We start from the raw sequence: 18,857 nt of genomic DNA, 5'->3' as shown, positions 1-18,857 counted from the left end.
GTGAACATTGACGAAAGATGGAATGTTTGGTTTGTGTGGTTGGATGAAATTTTCAAATTAATAGCGGATTATCGATAAGCAGATTATTGCGACGTCGGTGGTGAGGAAGGCAGACTTTGTCTTCGGAAGAGCAATCGTTCGCAACTTGTCCATGGAGACTTTATAGCTGAATCGCGAGCATAACACATGATGGCATGATGGTAGATGGGTAAAGTTTGGCGGTAGCCTCAAAGCGCGTGCCAAATGGTAATTATTTCTGAAGCGCATTTGTGAAATAAAAAATAATTACACTGTTGAGCTTGCCTCGTGCTCGGCGAAATACCCCATTTCGAAAGAGGAGGGTAGCGTATTCAGGCTAAAGCCGCGTACATTTAAGCAAATTACCTTCTATCACGATTGCAGCGTGGCTGGCTGCCCCGTGGAGTCATTTTCACATAAAGCACACATGTGGAAAAGAAGAAAATCTCAACGACTGGGGTAAAGGGACACGGAGGGGAACACTTTTCTCATTAGTTTTCAGCTGTTTGATCGATACCTTGTGGAGAAGTATATTTTATATTCGCCAATATAGGCACTAAATTATGAAACAACAACGACCGCACCACCACGATGGACGACGAACATGGGGTGAGTTTTTATGGGGTAAGTTTCGTCCATCGCCGATCGGTGAACGAACATGGCAAGTCGCGAATTTTCTGACAGGCTACCCAAAGCTTTCATTTAGCTGTTAATTGATGGTAATTGAATAACGGGCTCGAGAGGGGGAGGACTTTGAACATGGCATGTGTGAATAGCTTGGGTGTTATCGCTTGCCAAAGATCTCAGTCGGTCGATTATTGTAGTTTGAAGCGTGCGGTGATGAAGGTCTGTAATTTATTAAATGGAGAACTAGTATCGATTTTCAGATACTTTCTAAAGTAAATGTAGCAAAGAAGGTTGTCCACCTGCTACCAAGTCAAATATCTGTCGACGGTTTTTACATCTTCATAAAATCTCCACCGCCATGGTCGAACCTATTGAACGTGCCTACGATTTACTGTTGTAATTGTCCCTCCGTTTCAACGATGAGAAACTCCCACATCCGTAGTAAAGCAGCTTCACTTTACCAATCACTGTCTATCAGTCTAGCAAAAGCTGCTTGTCACAAAACTGTTTGTTTTTCTATAAATACCGTCTCAAATATTCATTGGCCCAAGCTAATACCGGCAGACCCGGTTCAATCAATTCCGTATCCCCCTACTATGTACCTGTGCTTCGTTTCCTGAACTCTTCCCGCTGGCGATGGGGTGTAAGACAACACGATTACAAATGCAGGTCAGCTCAGGTCCGATCCCTTTCACCCCGCAACGACTTCCCGGAACGGATAACCTTTCAATCAATTTCCGAACAGGCGGAAGCCTACCCACTTTTGACAGTTATACGTCAAACCTTTCCCACCGGGGACGGAAGGAAGCGTCCGGAAGCATCAGGGCGTAAGGTGTATTTGCATAACAAATCCAACACCGTCGGATTGAACCGGGGAACCTCTGTGACTGTCACGCTTCACTGATAACCTAATCAGGATGTGTCAATAGAACGTCGTCGTCCATCGCTGAACCTGATTGGATAGAGCACCTTACTTCCCGGAGTGGACCGAACCCTTAAGAACCGAAAGGAACAAGGAAACGTCGAAACCTGTGTGGTTTAATCAAAATTTAAATAATTCACAATCGTCATATTTCGGTTCCCCGTTTTCCAACCACGGGAGCCGGAGGATGGGAAAAATGTCCGATTTGGACTTTCCCTCCGTATTCCCAAAGGATTTCGCAACGTCTTGAAGATGACGGCGGAAGCAGCGGAGTGTCCCTTCCAAGGGTTGAGTGATTGCCTTTGTTTCGTTTGACGCGTTCGCTTCGGTAAATGCGCGCTTTTTGGTTTTGGAGAAATTTTCCAGCTCTCCGGGACGGCATCCATTCATAATGCTGTGCTGTGTGGATGATTCGAGGGAGAAATAAATTTGAATATTTGATAACTCCTATTTGGAACTGGATCCATTCGAGGCAGGTGGACCGCCGAAAACGGGGAAGAGTCGAGCTGTGAATGAATTTCTTGCAAGTCTGTGAGTTGGCTTATCTTTTCAAAGAAAGTGCTTTTAAAGCCCAATCCAGGAAGGGTGAAGCATTTTTGAAGAGATGTTCATTAGACCTATCAATGGAAATGAGATTTGACTGATGAAGTCGTTTTGTGGCGGATGGGATTTGACAAGTGCTTTAATGTACACGAATTTCAAGGATTGTTCAAAATTAAATTTAAACGTTAATTCTTGCTATCGTAACCTCCCGGAAAAATCACCTCGTCGCTTTTAACTCTTCATCTTCAGCCGTGGACCATGGAAAAAAGGGGAAAGAGTTAATCACATTACTGGCTTTTCTACTCTGGCCGTGTCTTATCCGTCGACGTTTTCAACCCCTTCATCCTGTTAGGAGCAACCGGAAGCCGGGCGTCTGCGAGCTTGTTATTCCACACGTTGCTCGTCGGTTTGGGGGAAAAGAGCTCTCCACTTATTATGTATGTAAATTAGATGTAAATATCTTCCCTATTAGGATGCATCATGAAGGATACCCGTGTACAGCCACTAGGCTGTGTAAGGAGTCGTCGCCGCTGGTTGTCTTCGGAGAAGCGAATGGAGCCTTTTTCTACTGTACGTTTAGCCACCTTCCACTGACTCACTGAAACTTTATTCTTATTGTACAATAAGATGGTCGTTACTGAGTTTAAATTTCGGATAGGGCCGGAAGAAATGAATATTTTTACTTTTGTCACACTACGTTTGAATGTCGTGACGATAGTAAAAAAAAAGTCATAAAATAATAAAACTTTAAATATGGAGTTGAAACTATAATTATAGCAGCCGCGTTGCGAGTGGGATAAAAAATATTAAGTTTACAATTTGTTCATTGTTACATCAAATCACTAAAAGTTAAATCAAAACTGAACTGTTCACTTAGAATTCTAACTAGAAACTGTCTGCTTTCTTTCCTACTGGTCATTCTTATGATCTACTTATGCTGAGCATGCATAAATTCCTGCTGACGTCCTGTTACTCGATGAACCTTGCTCGATGCTGTTGCTATCCGATTGTCGCGTGGTGTTTGTCTGTCGCCACGCGGCATGGTGAATTGATGATTCCGCAGTTTCACATGGAAGAGTGTTCCATGATTCCTCCGAGGGGTGAAGAAAGGACGTCCTCGTCCTTATTGTGTTTATTGTCCGAGATAACCTTTGGGTTTCCTTGCTTCCTGTTTTTTGGATGTTTTTTTTTCTCCTCTGCTCGGGACATAAAACTACTCGTACAGTAATTTGATTTAAAGGGCGAACACGAAATTATTGCGACACCGAAAATGTCATGCCAATTTTCTTATAATGTTTAGAATCAAACCAAAATTTTAGGGTAGTTTTATACATATATTTACTTCAAAAATCAAAAGAAAAGTTAATCGGTGGAGCCTTGAGTGTAAAATTGAACGCATTTTCGCTTGATGCCCTCCATCAAAGTCTTGACAGTGTCATCCGGTACCAGTTTCTCAGTTTTTTTTTTCCACTTAACATGTCCTTCTCGTCTTTGACTGTCTTCTTGCTCTTCCGAAGTTCCCGATTCATTATTGCCCAGTACTGCTCCACCGGGCGCAGCTCCGGACAGTTTGGCGGATTCATGTCCTTTGGAACAAAATGGACAGAATTGGCCTCATACTACTCCAGGACACTTTTAGAATAGTGGCATGATGCCAAATCTGGCCAAAATAGCGGAGCTTCGTCGTGCTGCTGCAAGAACGGCAAAAGGCGCTTCTCGAGGCACTCAGATTTGTAGATCTCGCCATTTACTGTGCCCTTTGCCACGAAAGGCTCACTCCTCAGTCCGCAAGAGCAGATGGCCTGCCAAATGAGATATTTGGAGGCGAACTTCGACATTTTCTTCTTCTTAAATTTGTCGTCCACATCGAACTTGCTCTTCCCGGTGAAAAACTCCAACAATGGAATTTGCTTAAAATCGGCTTTTATATACGTTTCGTCGTCCATCACACAGCAGCCATATTTTGTCAGCATCTTCTCGTAGAGCTTCCGTGCCCGAGTTTTAGCCGTCGATTGTTGCCGCTCATCGCGGTTTGGGAAGTTCTGTACCTTGTATGTATGTAGTCCAGCTCTCTTCTTTGCATTCTGGAGACGGTTGAATGGTGAATGTTCAACATTTTTCCCATCTGCCGGTGCGACATGTCAGGAAATTCCAGGTGTTTGGAAAGAATTTGTTCTCTCAACTCGCGTTGGTTCACCTCCATTTTCGTTGAATCGAAAAACATGACTTCGAGTTTGACAGCATGTACACAATACACATCAATGAGAAAGTGTGCAAAATTTGGTTGATTTTTACCCAATGGTAAAAAAGTTATGCCCTGTTGAATGTGTCGCAATAATTTCGTGTTCGCCCTTTATTGTAGTGTATCTCGTGTCCTTAGTTTAGTGCATGTCGTATTACTTCATCACTATTGAGAAATGATGAAGTATTCGATTTTTTTTTACACTTGTCATTTCTTGCATTTATCGCATGGATCCGACTCTAATTGAAAGGTCCCGCTATTTATACCCTTCGGAGTGTTGAAACACCCTCCAAAGGCGCGCCCCTTTGTCAGTCAAAATTGGATTCCTTAGCAACAAAATTAAAGAATGACACAGATAGTGACCATGCATCAGAACCCTAGTCTTAACCACTTCAAACTGAAGAATAACTAGCTCATTTTTCCCTGTTTCAAGATCATCCTCGGTCCAGGCAACACGAGGACTTATCACTATCAACAAGGCATAAAAAGTAACAAGGACTAAGATGTGTTCCTTTGATTACTGAAAAATCCTGTTCCCCTAGTTTGAAGAAGTCAAGACTAGGAATCGGTGGTAGATCTTACATCCCGTAACGTACCACGAAAAGGTGATCTACCCACGTTACGGGGCCATGTTGGATGTTGGATTCTGTTTGTTACCTTCCGTTTTTGTAGAAATACGTAGATGATTATTGCTGTTATTTAGATAGACGAAATGGGCAGTTCTCCAAGTATACTGAAAATCCATTTTTGATGGTTTTACTGCTTGATGTTTATTTATTTATTTATTAATTTTGAGGGAACATTTCAGTACCAACAGATAACATGGAATCCTACAGATACATTTGCTTGAACTAAGTCCTCAATATATAAAAAGATATTAATGATAACATAATTAACTTAATTTAAGTACAGAAAACAGAAACCGTCAGGAAGTTAAAAGTACTTTATAAAACAGATTCTTAAGCCTAACACGGGAGATATTAAAATCATAGCAATTATAACATTTGTTGAAAATCTTGCACATGCTAGTTAACGGCTGTTTAGCGCCGTAGTTTTTGCGAGAAGCCGGGATGTTGAAAAAATAAGAAGAACGTTAATTTACGCGTCTGATATTGACATTCAACTGCTGCAGAAGTGAACCGCAATTGATGTCCAATCGCAGGAGATCAGCGATAAAGGTAGCCTTAGAGACGCCTCGGCGAACACTAAGTAATTGTAGGGACATCAAATTACAACGACTTTCATAACTAAGGAGATTGAAAGGATCACTCCCAGGGTAGCCAACGAAGGGCGAAACGTACAAATCTTCGCTGAATGGCCTCAATACGATTCACCGCGTTGCTGTAAAAAGGAGCCCATACTACGGAACAGTACTCTTATGTGGAGCGGACTAGCGAACAATAGAGTGTTTTTGAACAGAAAATGTCCCTAAAGTCTTTGCCGAAACGAAAAATAAAACCAAGTTGAGAAGATGCCTTAGCAGAAACATAAGCCACATGGTTCTTGAAGGTGAGTTGTGAATCAAGTAGGGTAACTGATGATGGTTGGACCTATTTAGGCCGGGTTCACACAACGTCAACATTCATGTTGTATTTTTTTTTTATGAATTCAACATATAATTATAAAAAAATGCGTGATTAGGGGAAAGATCTACCTTTCTTGTTTCTAATAATAACATAAAAAGTTAAATATTATGAACAAATGATTTTATAAAACGTTTTTATTCAGCAAAGAATTATGATGTTGGTTGGACCTATACTGATCTTGGTTGGACCTAAAAAATGATGATGGTTGGACCTATTTTTGCAAATGCTAGTTTAGCCCATATTTGTTCAAAAACTTTGTTTAGAGCTTATAAGTATCATGAAAAAACCCTTTTTATACAGTTTTTATGGATTTGCTATTTAAAAAAATCAAGAAATTTGAGTTTAACTTCGTTTTTAAAAAAGTTCACTTTCCACACATTAGCTATTTATCATGGCTCATTTTCTCGGAAATCATTGACCCGATTTGGAAAAATTTTAACGTCAAACTATAGGTATTGTGGTCCCATTGAAAGCTATAGAATATTTTTCGAGTCAGTCTACTGGTTCCGAAGATATGGCCGGAACAAGTTCCAGGGTATATGGAACATGGACCTAATTTTGACATGGAAGGAATAAAACCTATCATGCGACACTTCACATTACTTCCAAATTCGATAACAAGATCAATAACACAATTGAGTGCCTTGGACCACATTGGCCACTTCCGGGCATGTTCTGGGTGTCCCCGGGGAATTTAGGGGCTTAAAATGACAGAATATCAGAACATAAAGCTGGTTTTATAGTTCTTTTTCTCCTAGGAGTTTTTTTTTCGGAAATAAGTTTCAGTTAGCAATTTTTAGTTTGTTAACATTTTATTTCAAGTTAATTCACACACAGAAGGTGTAATGGAAGTGCTTAATGTAATTCATATTAACAGATTCTTTCGGTGCTTTCGTGGTAGTGGTTACCCTTTCAGCCAACCTCACGATGGAAGTCCTCCTTTAAATTTACGCTCAACTAGTGACGCAAGGTCTTTAGCAGGTCCCAAGATCTTTTTGGTCGTCTTGGGACTGCCAGAAGCAGCGCACATACAAACCCAATCCGCTAGCTGGTTCTTCAAATCAACACTCAACACTATTTCCCTTCCATGTTTCTTGCCGTGGCTTCCCTTAATTTTTGCGTGAAGTGTCGTTTTCGGAATATTGTACTTTTTCTGTGCCTGATACGCGGTAAGTGATTTATCTACTAAAAGAACAGTCTCTTGAAGATTTTCGACCGTATAAATCTTTTGTTAAGCCATTTTTTCAATCAAAGAAACTGATCACTCGGCCAAAACGAAATCGAATTTCAAATCAGCTGCGCATGAAGGATGTAGACAAACCGAAGCGCACCTAGCGGCCGTCTTAGGAAACACATAGGTCCAACCATCATCATGCGTAGGTCCCACCATGATCATATTTATCTATTCGAATTTCGTCAATTATTCAAACATTTTAGTGAAACCAATAGATAAATGACGTACTAACGAGTTGTTTACACCTTAAAGCAGTATTTTACTGCATGAAAATAAAAATAAATGTAAAAAATATTCCTTTTTTGTATGTTTGAAAGTAAGGCATGATGACGAGCTAATGCGTGGAAAGTGAACTGTTTTGAAAGCACATTGAAACTCAATTGTTTTGAAGTTTTTTCAATAAAACACCCATGCAAATTGAAGAAAAAGAGTTTTTTATGATACTAAAGTGGTCTTTGAACAAAAAATTTGCGAAGATTGACTAAAATAGCAATTGAAAAAATAGGTCCAACCATCATCAGTTTTTGGCTAGGTCCAACCAGCATCAATTACCCTAGAACACCTAAATTTTTAACGGTAGATTCACGGCTTAATATTTGCTCCTGCTGGCTGTAAGCATAACAGATAGGTGATTTTTTTCCTGGAAAACGTTATAATGGCACATTTAGAAGCATTTAATACCATCCTGTTACTATCACACCAAACAGGAAAAACGGCCAGCTGCGGCTGAAGAAACAATGCATCACTTCGATCTTTGATGACAAAGTATAGTTTGAAATCGTCAGCATAAGACAGCTTCAGGCAACGGATCGAAAAGTGAACGTCATTCAGATACAATAAAAATATGAACGGTCCCAGATGACTGCCTTGAGGTACACCAGAAGAAACAGCGAACGGTTGAGAAAAATGATCTCCAATCTTCACTGACATATGTCGACCGGTGAAGTATGAGCGAAGCCAATCAAGAGGGAACCGTGAAAGCCAAGTCACGCTAGTTTGACCACTGCAATCTCGTGATTGATGTGATCAAAAGCAGCAGAAAGATCGGTGTAGATAGCATCCACTTGATGATCTCTTTCCATCTCGCGTATGATTGATGATGTGTATTGAACGAGACTTGTAGCGGCATAAAACCGTGTTGTTCAGTCGCGATGTAACTAGAGCATGTGTGTTTTAAAAAATCTAACACCAATCGTTCAAAAAGTTTTGATACTGCACATAAAGCAGTGATACCACGGTAGTTGGACACCGACTGCTTATTGCCTTTTTTGAAGACAGGGAAAACAAAAGAATCCTTCCAGCAGTCGGGAAATAAGATTCCAGAATCCAAAGAGAGGTTGAAGATGGATGCTAAAGGTGCGGCCAGCACTTCAATACAGTTCTTAATATCGTTGATGTTGATGAGTTCCAATTGCTGCAGATTTTCCTTGTTTAAGTTGCTTAGTGTTGAGATGTTATGGTGTTCCAATATAGTACGGTTGATTATTAGGTTCGTAAACTCTCCCTGTATTACTCTGGTGTCATCTGTTACTTCACGAGAGGTAAAGATTTGGTTATCTATTGTTATGCTGCAATTGGAAAACTTGATTAAGAAATTTCCCAGACAGCATTCTGTTATGTGGTCCGCAGTTTGACTGAATTTGTAGATTTTTCGCATTATTGATAAGTATTTGATTGTTGGAGAATAAGCTTGGGAATGTGTTCTGTTCCTTTAGCGTATTGCATGACTTGCAGTTCCTGTTACCAGTGAGTGTGTACAGTTATCCTTTAGGACTTGCATGTATGAGCTCCGTTGGATAAACTCCTCTGGGTGGGAAGTAGTGTACATGTTGCTTTCCGATTTAACGATGAAGTTTGGTATATTGGTAATTTAGGTGTCCTTTACAATTAGAGGAAATATTTGAATTACCTTCCGGTTCCGGTATCTCCAAAATGTATAGGAGTAAGTCTTTTTGTATTGCGATTTTTGGGTTTGTATAGTCGAGAGCCTGTTCCGGGTATTGTGTTTTGATTTCCTGTTCGTGTAATAATGATTCGATGTGTAGAATCTTCTTTAATGTTAGGACACTCTATTGTATCGTAACGGAAATCCAAGATACAGTACTGAGAACATGAATCGCTCTACCAAACAGCAAGTTTGGTAGAGCGATTCGTGTTTTCAGTACTGTATCTTGGATTTCCATTACGATACTATTGAGTGTGTCCATGTATAGTAAAAGTTTAACAGCTTCATACTCCTCAAGTAAGATCTTGTTTTCCATGTTCTGTTGAGCAATGAGTTGGTTGCTGTATTGCTGATGTCTTCTATTCTGTTTGCGATCATCAGATTAATTTTTATTTGGCGGTTGTTTGTTGGTGGTTTTGTTTATGACGCGAAGGTCATCTGCATCGGGGTTGCCTGCCACTGCCAGCCATGCTGATCCCAGTGAGTCCCAGCGTTTTTTTCCTCTTCCTGTTGGTCGGATTGATCTGTAGCAGGTTGTTATGCAATTCCCTACTTTTTTGCATGACCAGTTGTGAAATTTGCAAATTTTTGGCTAATCTTCTGGCTATGCGTGATAATGTTTGCACCATCGTACGAATAAGGTTCCCGTTTCACCTGTGCGTACAATGCCTTGGTTTTCTTTGCATGCACGTAACCTATAGCTCATCCCGTAGTAGGCCATGACGAAGTAGCAGCGTATTCGTGATTTGTCCCACGCTCAAATGTCGCAAAAAGACATTTCAATCGCCGTGGGAGTGTCCCGGTGGACCGTCAATAAGGTTTTAGACCGAGAAAAGAAAGGAAAACTATCCGCGAAGGTGGCCACAGGTCGTCCGAGGTCATCTCAGGTTCCGAGGGTTATCGCTGCTATCAAAAGCAAGATTCGGGTGAATCTAGTGCGTTCAATAAGGAAAATGGCGAAGGAACACAGGATCAGTGACTTTACGGCACGGAAGATCGTAAAGAAAGATTGCGAGGTGAAGTCGAGGGGACGGAAAAAACTCACATGATTACCAATTGCATCCGGGAGCTATGAGTCGAACGATGCAAGAAAATCTTGAACTTCCTTAAGTGAAAAAATCCGGTAATCCTGTTCACCGACGAGAGCATGTTTACCGTCGATCCAGTATCTAGAAATTCCAGAACCGACCGGTATATTAGTTCTCTTCCGGTAAAAGACGTGGCCGACGAGCACAAGAACGTGTATCTGACCAAGCATCCTGCTAGTGTTATCATGTTTGGATTGGTGGCTTCCGATGGCAAAAAAATTGACCCCGTGTTCATTCCAGAAGATGACAAGGTCAACACGGAGGTCTACATCGGGATTTCAAGTAAGTATGTTCTTCCTTGTATCAAAGAACAGTACGGTCCGAAGCCAAATGTTGTATTTCAACAAGATGGGGCTCCGTGCCACACCTCGAACCGCACTCAGAAGTGGTTGCAGGAACATCTTCCATTCTGGGCGAAGGATATGTGGCCGCCATCCAGCCCCGATCTTAATCCGCTGGATTACTCAATAAGGCGAGTCATGAAGGCTAAGGTCTGTTCTAAACGCCACCTGGGTACAGCAAGCCTCAGACAAACATTGGAGAGAAATAGTCGTCAGATGTGTTAGCGGAATGTACTGTTTGACAGTCGGAAGTTTCGTCGGCGTCTACGTCTTCTGCAAGTGCAGGTTGATCCTCGTCATTTGGCGTCGTTTGGCTAATTTTGCGTAATCCTTTATAAAGCGCCTGTAGTAGCCGGTAAGCCCCCGAAATTGTTGCATATCAATGGTACACTACTTGAGAAGCTTTTCGGAAACTCAACCGGAACTTTCACCTGCTGACTCCAGAATTCTGCTGGTGCCAAAGGCCGGCTTGATTCCAAATCTCCACAGCTTCAGTAGCCACAACTTGAATGCTTTGTCCGATTGAAAGTTGTTGGGTTTCATGCTTGAATCGAATGTACCTGATGATGTACAACAAAAAACATCATTTTAGATAATTTTAAAAATTGTAACTAACAAATTGGACACAGAACATGCCGTAGCAATTTTTTCTCTTATAGTTTTGACCCTTGGGAATCTGCAAAAAATATAAAAGGGCGAGGTTTCACTGAAATTTTGAGAACTAAAAATATTTATTGGATAATAGCTATGAAAATGGACTTTTTTTTTGGACAACATTTCCTAGAGTTGCCGCCATACAAAAGTTTGTTTGGAACACCCTTAGCTATCATTTGGAGGTTGAGCCCCCAGATTTCAAGACATAGTGCAATTTTGGGACACCCTAATGCACATTAGAGTGGCTAAAAGTATCGATTTTACTCCACCAAGCTTAATCGATTTAAAATTAGGTTCCAATTCCAGGTTAACAACATACAGACGTTTGTATTCCCTTATAAACGGTTACCATACACAAACGATATCATATATGGTGCGACCATATCGAATAGAGTTGGGATGATATCTCGAATTGGTGAACTGAATTTGATGATGATTTGTATTCGATTCAATTAAATAATAATAGTGATTCATTCAGAAACATTTTTCCGTTGAATCGGTTGTATTACAGAACAAGAACAACTATAGACTCTTCACAGTCCCACGCACATCCTTTTAATATTTATGGTAGTATCATAGAGGTACCGGGTACACGCCGTTAGGCATACGATCGTTAGGCATACGGTCGTTAAGCATACGGACGTTAGGCATAATGTACGATAGGCATAATGGACGTTGGGCATAAAGGACGTTAGGCTTAATGGACGTTAGGCATAATCTATCCGATGAATTCCAGAAGGATGAGAATCGTTGTATCAAAAAGTATGGCAGGAAATCCTTGAAGCAGCAGGTATGTTTTTTTGTTATTGAATGAAAAATCACAGAATTCACCATTCTTCATTTCCCGTTCGAGATTGGCACTATATTGCGGAACAGAGACCGACGTTAAATAAAGGAAAGAAGACCATTCTTCATTTCATGAGCTGTTCTTTGAGGAAAACCCAAGGGGTAGGTCACTCCGCACACCAATCTTGGGTCAACATTTTTCTCAGTGTGCCGCAAGTGTACCGCTGGTTTGCCGATTGTGCCGGCAGTGCTGGGCATAGAGCAAGCTGTAATTTTTCAAAAAATAGTATTTTATATTTGGCAATCCAGTATTTCTGACAGCTTGAATGTTTAGGTTTGCAATCGCAACGGCCCCAAAAATGTCGAATATCGTGCTCGATAAGGATTTCTTTTACCGACGAATAAAACACCTCTACGCCAGCTGGATGGAACCATGATGATTCGCTGCAGAAGGTGGATTGCATTCTGACGGTGGTCGGCGTAGACGAGGAAACCATCTACAGCAAATCAAGCTCGTTGAAGACCTGGCTGCTGGGATACGAGCTGATCGATACGATTACGGTGCTGTCCAAAAGGCAATCTTTTCCTAACCAGCTAGAAGAAGGTCAATTTCCTGAAGCAGATCGAGAAGGGCGGTGAGGAGGGCATTCCGCCGGTGAAGCTGTTGGTTCGGGAAAAGAACGACAAAGACAAGGCCAATTTTGAAAAGCTGCTGGAGGCGATTATGGGATCCAAGGATGGCAAAACGTTGGGCGTCTTCTCCAAGGAAAATTTTCCGGGTGGCGAGCCTTCATCAAGGACAAGAGTTTCGACACGGTGGACATCAGCGAACCAATCGCGTGCATCATGCCCTCCAAGGAGGACTCCGAGGTTATCACCATCAGACGGTAGATGTATTCAACAAGTACCTCAAGAATCACGTCATGGAGATTATGGATGATGATAAGAAAGTAAAACATGCCAAACTGTCTCCGGTGTGGTTACCAACTAGTTGGACATGTGCTACCCGGCACTTATCCAGTCGGGTGGCAATTACAGCTTGAATCAGTGAATTCAGCGACAAGAACTATCTGCACTTTGGATCTATCATCTGTGCTCTTGGTGAGCGTTACAAATCCAACTACTCCAATGTCCTCCGAACGCTGGTCAATCCGAAGGAAATGATTCAGAAGCACTACACCTTACTGCTCAATCTAGATGAGGAACTGCTGAAGGTGATGATTCCGGGCAAGAAGCTCTCGGAGGTTTTCGACGTCAGAATGGTTTATGCCAAGAAGAAGGATATCAAACTTATCGGGTTGGAGTTCCGGGACAATTCGATCGTAGTACCTGAACAAGTGAAATTCAGTTTAAAAATTGTAAGTTAATTAGATCGATTTGCAGCAATATACATTCCGCGTGATTGTGCCGCGGAAATTAGTTCGGTATTGGTCAAATGAGTTTGGTTTGGTAGCCGACCAATTGACCGACTACTTTTCACGGCACAATCGCACGGAATTTTTATTGCTTTCACTCAACCTAATTAACTTTTATTTTTATTACAAAAATCGAAAACCATTTATTTCATCTCGTATGAGATGACACGTATCCGAAAATAAAACTACTCAAATTTAAACCGAAATCTCACTTCAAATTTACAAACGTCGCATCGGTGGTAAGGCCACAGTTGTTACTCTTCACCACCACCGAAGCATATCCATCGTTGCCCCAGTAGTTGGGCCAGGAGTTCTTGATTAGCCAGGAATCTTTTCCTTTGAGTTTTCCGTATCCAATCGCCACCATGATTCAGTCCATCCAAATTGCTCTTGCATTCCGGTACGTAGTACACTCCATTTGCGTAGTAGCTGGAAGACTTGTGACCGGCATCGATAGCAATCGACAGCCCTCGGAAGCAAACATTTCAAATTTAAATGTGAACCGAGAAGTGAATTGCTGGTCTGAGTTCCTCTAGTATATTCAATTAGAGTATGTTAAACAGCACGTAATGTTGTGAACAACCTCAATGACAGCTGTCCAGCAGTGCTCCCATTTTATTCAATGAACAATCCAATGCCTATGAGATTGTACCGAAAGTGTGCCAATGGATGTGCCCAAACTGTGCCGAATCTACTTTCGGCACACTGTGCTGAGTGACTTACCCCTTGGGAAAACCTTTACTTCTTTGATAATTGCAATATGTGTGTAAGAATATATTACAACAAATGTGTGATTCTTTTTATTTCTAGATGCGATTGATTTCAAGATATAGTTCAAAACTATGCTGAGCTTTCATTGTCAGATTACTTAACCGCTATCGCTACTAATCTTGGATCTAAGTAAATATGTAGCTACGTCACTTATGATATGATAAATAATGGATTCCAAACTGTGCTTATTAAATAAACTATGTTTGTTTAACTTGTATCATTTTTTATTCAACGCTTAGCTTAATTTTAGCATTGTTTACCCTGATCGAAACAGTTTTCTAGAGTTGCACAGCAGCAAGGTATTTTATGCCTATCGTCCATTATGCCTAATGACTTTACGTCTAATGTCCATTATGCCTAACTTCCGTATGCCTAACGTCCGTATGCCTAACGTCCGTATGCTTGACGTATTTATGCCGAATGGGGTACACTCATCAATCTTCGAAAACTCTTCTTTCAATTCTCGCATCTACTTGCATCTACTTGCATCTTTTTGCAGGAAATCTTCAGAATCGTCATTAATCATCTTTCTATCTATACAGCGTGTACACAACTAGCCACAGCAAAACACAATCTTTCCTGCAACGTAGATAGAGTCGTCCTCCTCGCAATAGACTGAGTGAATCCAATCTTTACTTTTCTCAAATTCGGGAATTTTTCCCTGGCAAATTCACTCATCGCTGAGTTCCTGCACTTTTGGCGATTATGAGTGAACTAAACTCAAATTTGGGTCGTTCTCATTCGCCGCGTATGAAAGTTTGACAGATAAAATGAGAGTTTAGTAGAAATCAGGGGTTTTCCTATGTTTCGAGGGGTGAATTGATTAGATTGGGACCGAAGATAGTACCATCTTCTTTTTTTTTCCTTTATTTAACGTCGATCTCTATTCCGCAATCTAGTGCCAATCACCGACGGACATCGATTGCCATCCATTGACGGGCAACCGAATGTGCAGGAAGGCAGCTTCCACACCTGCGTAGGATATCGCACCCATTCTCAACACACATGGGCCGGGACCAACGGCTTTACTTCCCTTCCGAAGGAAGATGTGACCAGCGATTTTTATGCCTCAGAAAAATCCCACCGACCTCGGCTGGGATTGAACCTAGACCCATTGGGGTCTACACCACCGGTGCCGGCAGAAGATAGTACCAGAGCTGAGCCAAAAAGTTGAGCACGTTATTTCGGGACCTTCTAGTCTTAGAGTTACCTCTATGGTATAACCAACTGGTGGCAACAAACGATTTTAAATTGGCTCACTGCTTGACTAGCCTATATTGGTCCCAAGCAAATCGATTAACGCACCCCATTCCAGTCAACATTCTAGTACTACACTATGTTTGTTTTGATTCACTATGAAGTTTGACAGATAAAATGAGGGGCTCGTGGATTTTCCTATGTTTTGAGGGGTGCATCGATTAGCTTGGGACCGAAGAGAGTACCAGAGCTGAGCCAAAAAGTTGAGCACATTTCTTCGGGACCTTCTGGTCAGGGTTGCTTCCACTCACTTGCTATAAAAAAAAATTATGCAATCATTAGATGCTATAATGCTATGTTGTACTTGTTAGTAACACGACGAGGGAGTTAAGTATGTGTTTGACTCATAAAACCTGTCAATTTCGCTTTGAGAGCGTCACATTCAGGGATCTTATGATTCGTGAGCGTTCATTCAGAGTGATGACTTTAAACCTGGCGCCTCTTAAAGGAAATAGATTTTTACTCTATGTGAACCACTGATATCATGAAAAAAATTAACAATAATTTTCAGGTGTGCTTAAAGTGGAAAAAAAAACAGTGAAAAATCCGAGGGGGGCGACACATCTAAATCTCAATTCTAGATGCTCAAAAAATCTCACACTAGTGAATAAATCTTCGAAAAATCTTCTTTCGTTTCTCGCATCTACTTGCATCGCGCATCATCTTTTTGCAGGAAATCTTCAAAATCATGATAAATCTTCTTTCTATCTACTCAGCGTACGCGCAGCTAGCCACAGCAAAACACAATATTTCCTGCATCGTAGATAGAGTCGTCCCCCTCGGAAAAATCAATTTTTTTTTTCAAATATTTTTTTCTAAATTTTTAAATAGTTTTTTTTTGGGTTTTAGAGGTTCACATAGAACAAAAATCTCTTCTGAATAAGGCCCAATTGATAAAAGTAAGTTTTGTCAATTTCTCAGGTCTCTAGAACGCCCGCCAATTACCAATCCCCACCGGAGGCGACCTCCTTCCGATGTGACCCCAAGGAGCCACAGAGGTCACACACCAATGAAAAATATCTCATATGCAGAGGAAGATTTAAGCAAAACCCCAAACGTTTGCGTTGTTTCATTTGCTCACAAAAAATTCCGAAAATCGTCGTGTTTTTGACGTGTTACTTGTATTTCCCCCCTTAAATCTCAAAAATTAAATTTCAACCGCCATCTCAATACTCCTCATGCTTTTCCAAGTGAAGCGCTCGTGTTTATTTACATTCCTCGATTGGAACCGCGTTTGACGGTTCGATTGGAACTTTTGGCTTCAGTCTTCGCGCGTCTCTTATTAAACATCGTCTCTCCCTTTTTTATGGCACAGACCTGTTTTATGGCACAGACCTGAAACATCGTCTCTGCACACTCAAAAAATATTGAAATCTAAATAGTATAAAAGCTACGCTAAATCGCAACTCTCCTGACCGACGCATAGCTTGGTATAAAGGGAGAGAATGCAAGCTTAGTATAAAAATGCTTTATTCATTGAATAGTATAAAGTTGCGGTATTTTTTAGGATGTATAAAGTCCGTTTATTTGTCAGGATGCGTTTTTTGATTGCGTTTTATATCGTGACTGATAATGAATAAAAGTAAACAGCAATAATGCAGCAATATTTTTATTGTCATAATTTAAGGTAAAATATAAATCGTGAACGTTCTCAACCGAGCCTGCAAAACTATTTGCGTACTCCAGTTTTCGTTCCATTTGAAAATCACTGGAGCAATCATTGCCAAGGTGCTGAAATATGGAACAGATTTCTGTAATTAACGATCCATGAAGAATCAATCTCTTTGATATAGACCTACCTCATACTCGCACGATAGATTGACCTTCAGAAAGACTATTGTAATGTTATGGTAATTGTGTAAGTTAGAGTCGGTGTATAATGAGTCACGCCAAGAGTGAAGCCAAGTCTACCTATTGAGCTGTCAAACCGGCTACCTATCGTGCAGAGTAAACAAACATTACGATGCTATGAAAGGTCCACGAAAGGTATTGCAATAAAATATAAAATATAATCGAAGAAATGATCATAAACTCGCAGTGAGCAATAAATTGTCATGGGATACGTTTGGTAAAATGATCACTTATGAGAATTTCTACTATTTTTGGTTGAGATAATTTGACTAAATCACTGATATAATGATTTACTACAGCCGCTATTTTTTTTTCTCGCTAGAAGTCATTTGAAGTTGATGTAGAAGTCCTCTGTTGCCAAGTGAAACGAAAGGGAATCTTTCGAAAACCGTGATGCGAGTTCAACTGTTTTTCTCTTGGCGTGACTCATTATACACCGACTCTAGTGTAAGTAACCCTTTCGCATACGGGCGTTCTTGGATTGTATCCGACCAGCAGCTCCAGATCGGATTATTCACAGGAATTCAGCAAAAACTGGAATGAAAATTATGTGGACGATTTAGGGATGGAAAAGAATATTGGTTATACTGCATTACCTGTTGGTTGAAAGTGTCTATCGATTATATTGGCTCATATTAGACCACTAAACTATCGACGAAACCAAGATCGACGTAAAAAAATAAAGACTGGATCGAAAACCATTATGAGCGTCATCTTTTACCTCAATACAAAGTGAACGATTTCTACGCCTTTATTCCGACATAATATAATTTTGAAACCAAGTTATAATCAAATCAAGGATTAAATATTGATAAACATAAAATGATTAATTTTTAACCCTTCTATGTTTAGTTATATTTTTGAGTGCACTCGCCCTCAAAAAGCACAGTGAAGGATACATTTATGCATACAAACAGGCAGGGTGGCCAGATTATTTTTTTCATTGTCGGTAGCTTCGCAAAACTTTTATCGGTAGTTATCGGTATACCGCATAAGCGCGAACCATAAATTGACCTTACCTAAAATGGTTATAAATTGTTTATAATCCCTGCTAAACTTCAACTGAAATGGTTATGGAACTTTACATGAACGTTTAATGATAAAGTTTTAACCTTAAGTATTATAGTTTTTTGGAAGTGGACCTTACAAATAATGGGTTGTTAAGAACCATTACCATTCAAAATTCTTGTTTTCTCCATACATTTTCGGAAAGAAAACTATACTAAAACCTTTTAACTTATGGTTTGAGAACATTAATGGTAATGGTTATGGTAACCAGTAAGGTCCATGAATGGTTTTGTAACATCGATCAACTTTATGTGGAATATATCGCGAATTGGTTGCCTGTAAATTACTGATTACCAATTCACGATATATTTCACGTAAAGTTGAGCGATAATACAAAACCATTAATGGACCTTACTGACTACCATAACCATAACCATTAATGTTCTCAAACCATAAGTAAAAACGTTCTAATATAGTTCTCTTTCCGAAAATGTATGGAGAAAACAAGAATTTGAAATGGTAATGGTTCTTAACAACCCATTATTTGTAAGGTCCGCTCCCAAAAAACC

Source organism: Ochlerotatus camptorhynchus, unplaced genomic scaffold (assembly GCF_037179485.1).
Source record: "Ochlerotatus camptorhynchus isolate MF236.1 unplaced genomic scaffold, CSIRO-AGI_Acam_v1.1 ptg000290l, whole genome shotgun sequence".
NCBI classification, from domain to species: domain Eukaryota; kingdom Metazoa; phylum Arthropoda; class Insecta; order Diptera; family Culicidae; genus Ochlerotatus; species Ochlerotatus camptorhynchus.
The sequence above is the reverse complement of the archived record's forward strand: the minus strand, read 5'-3'. Positions refer to the sequence as shown.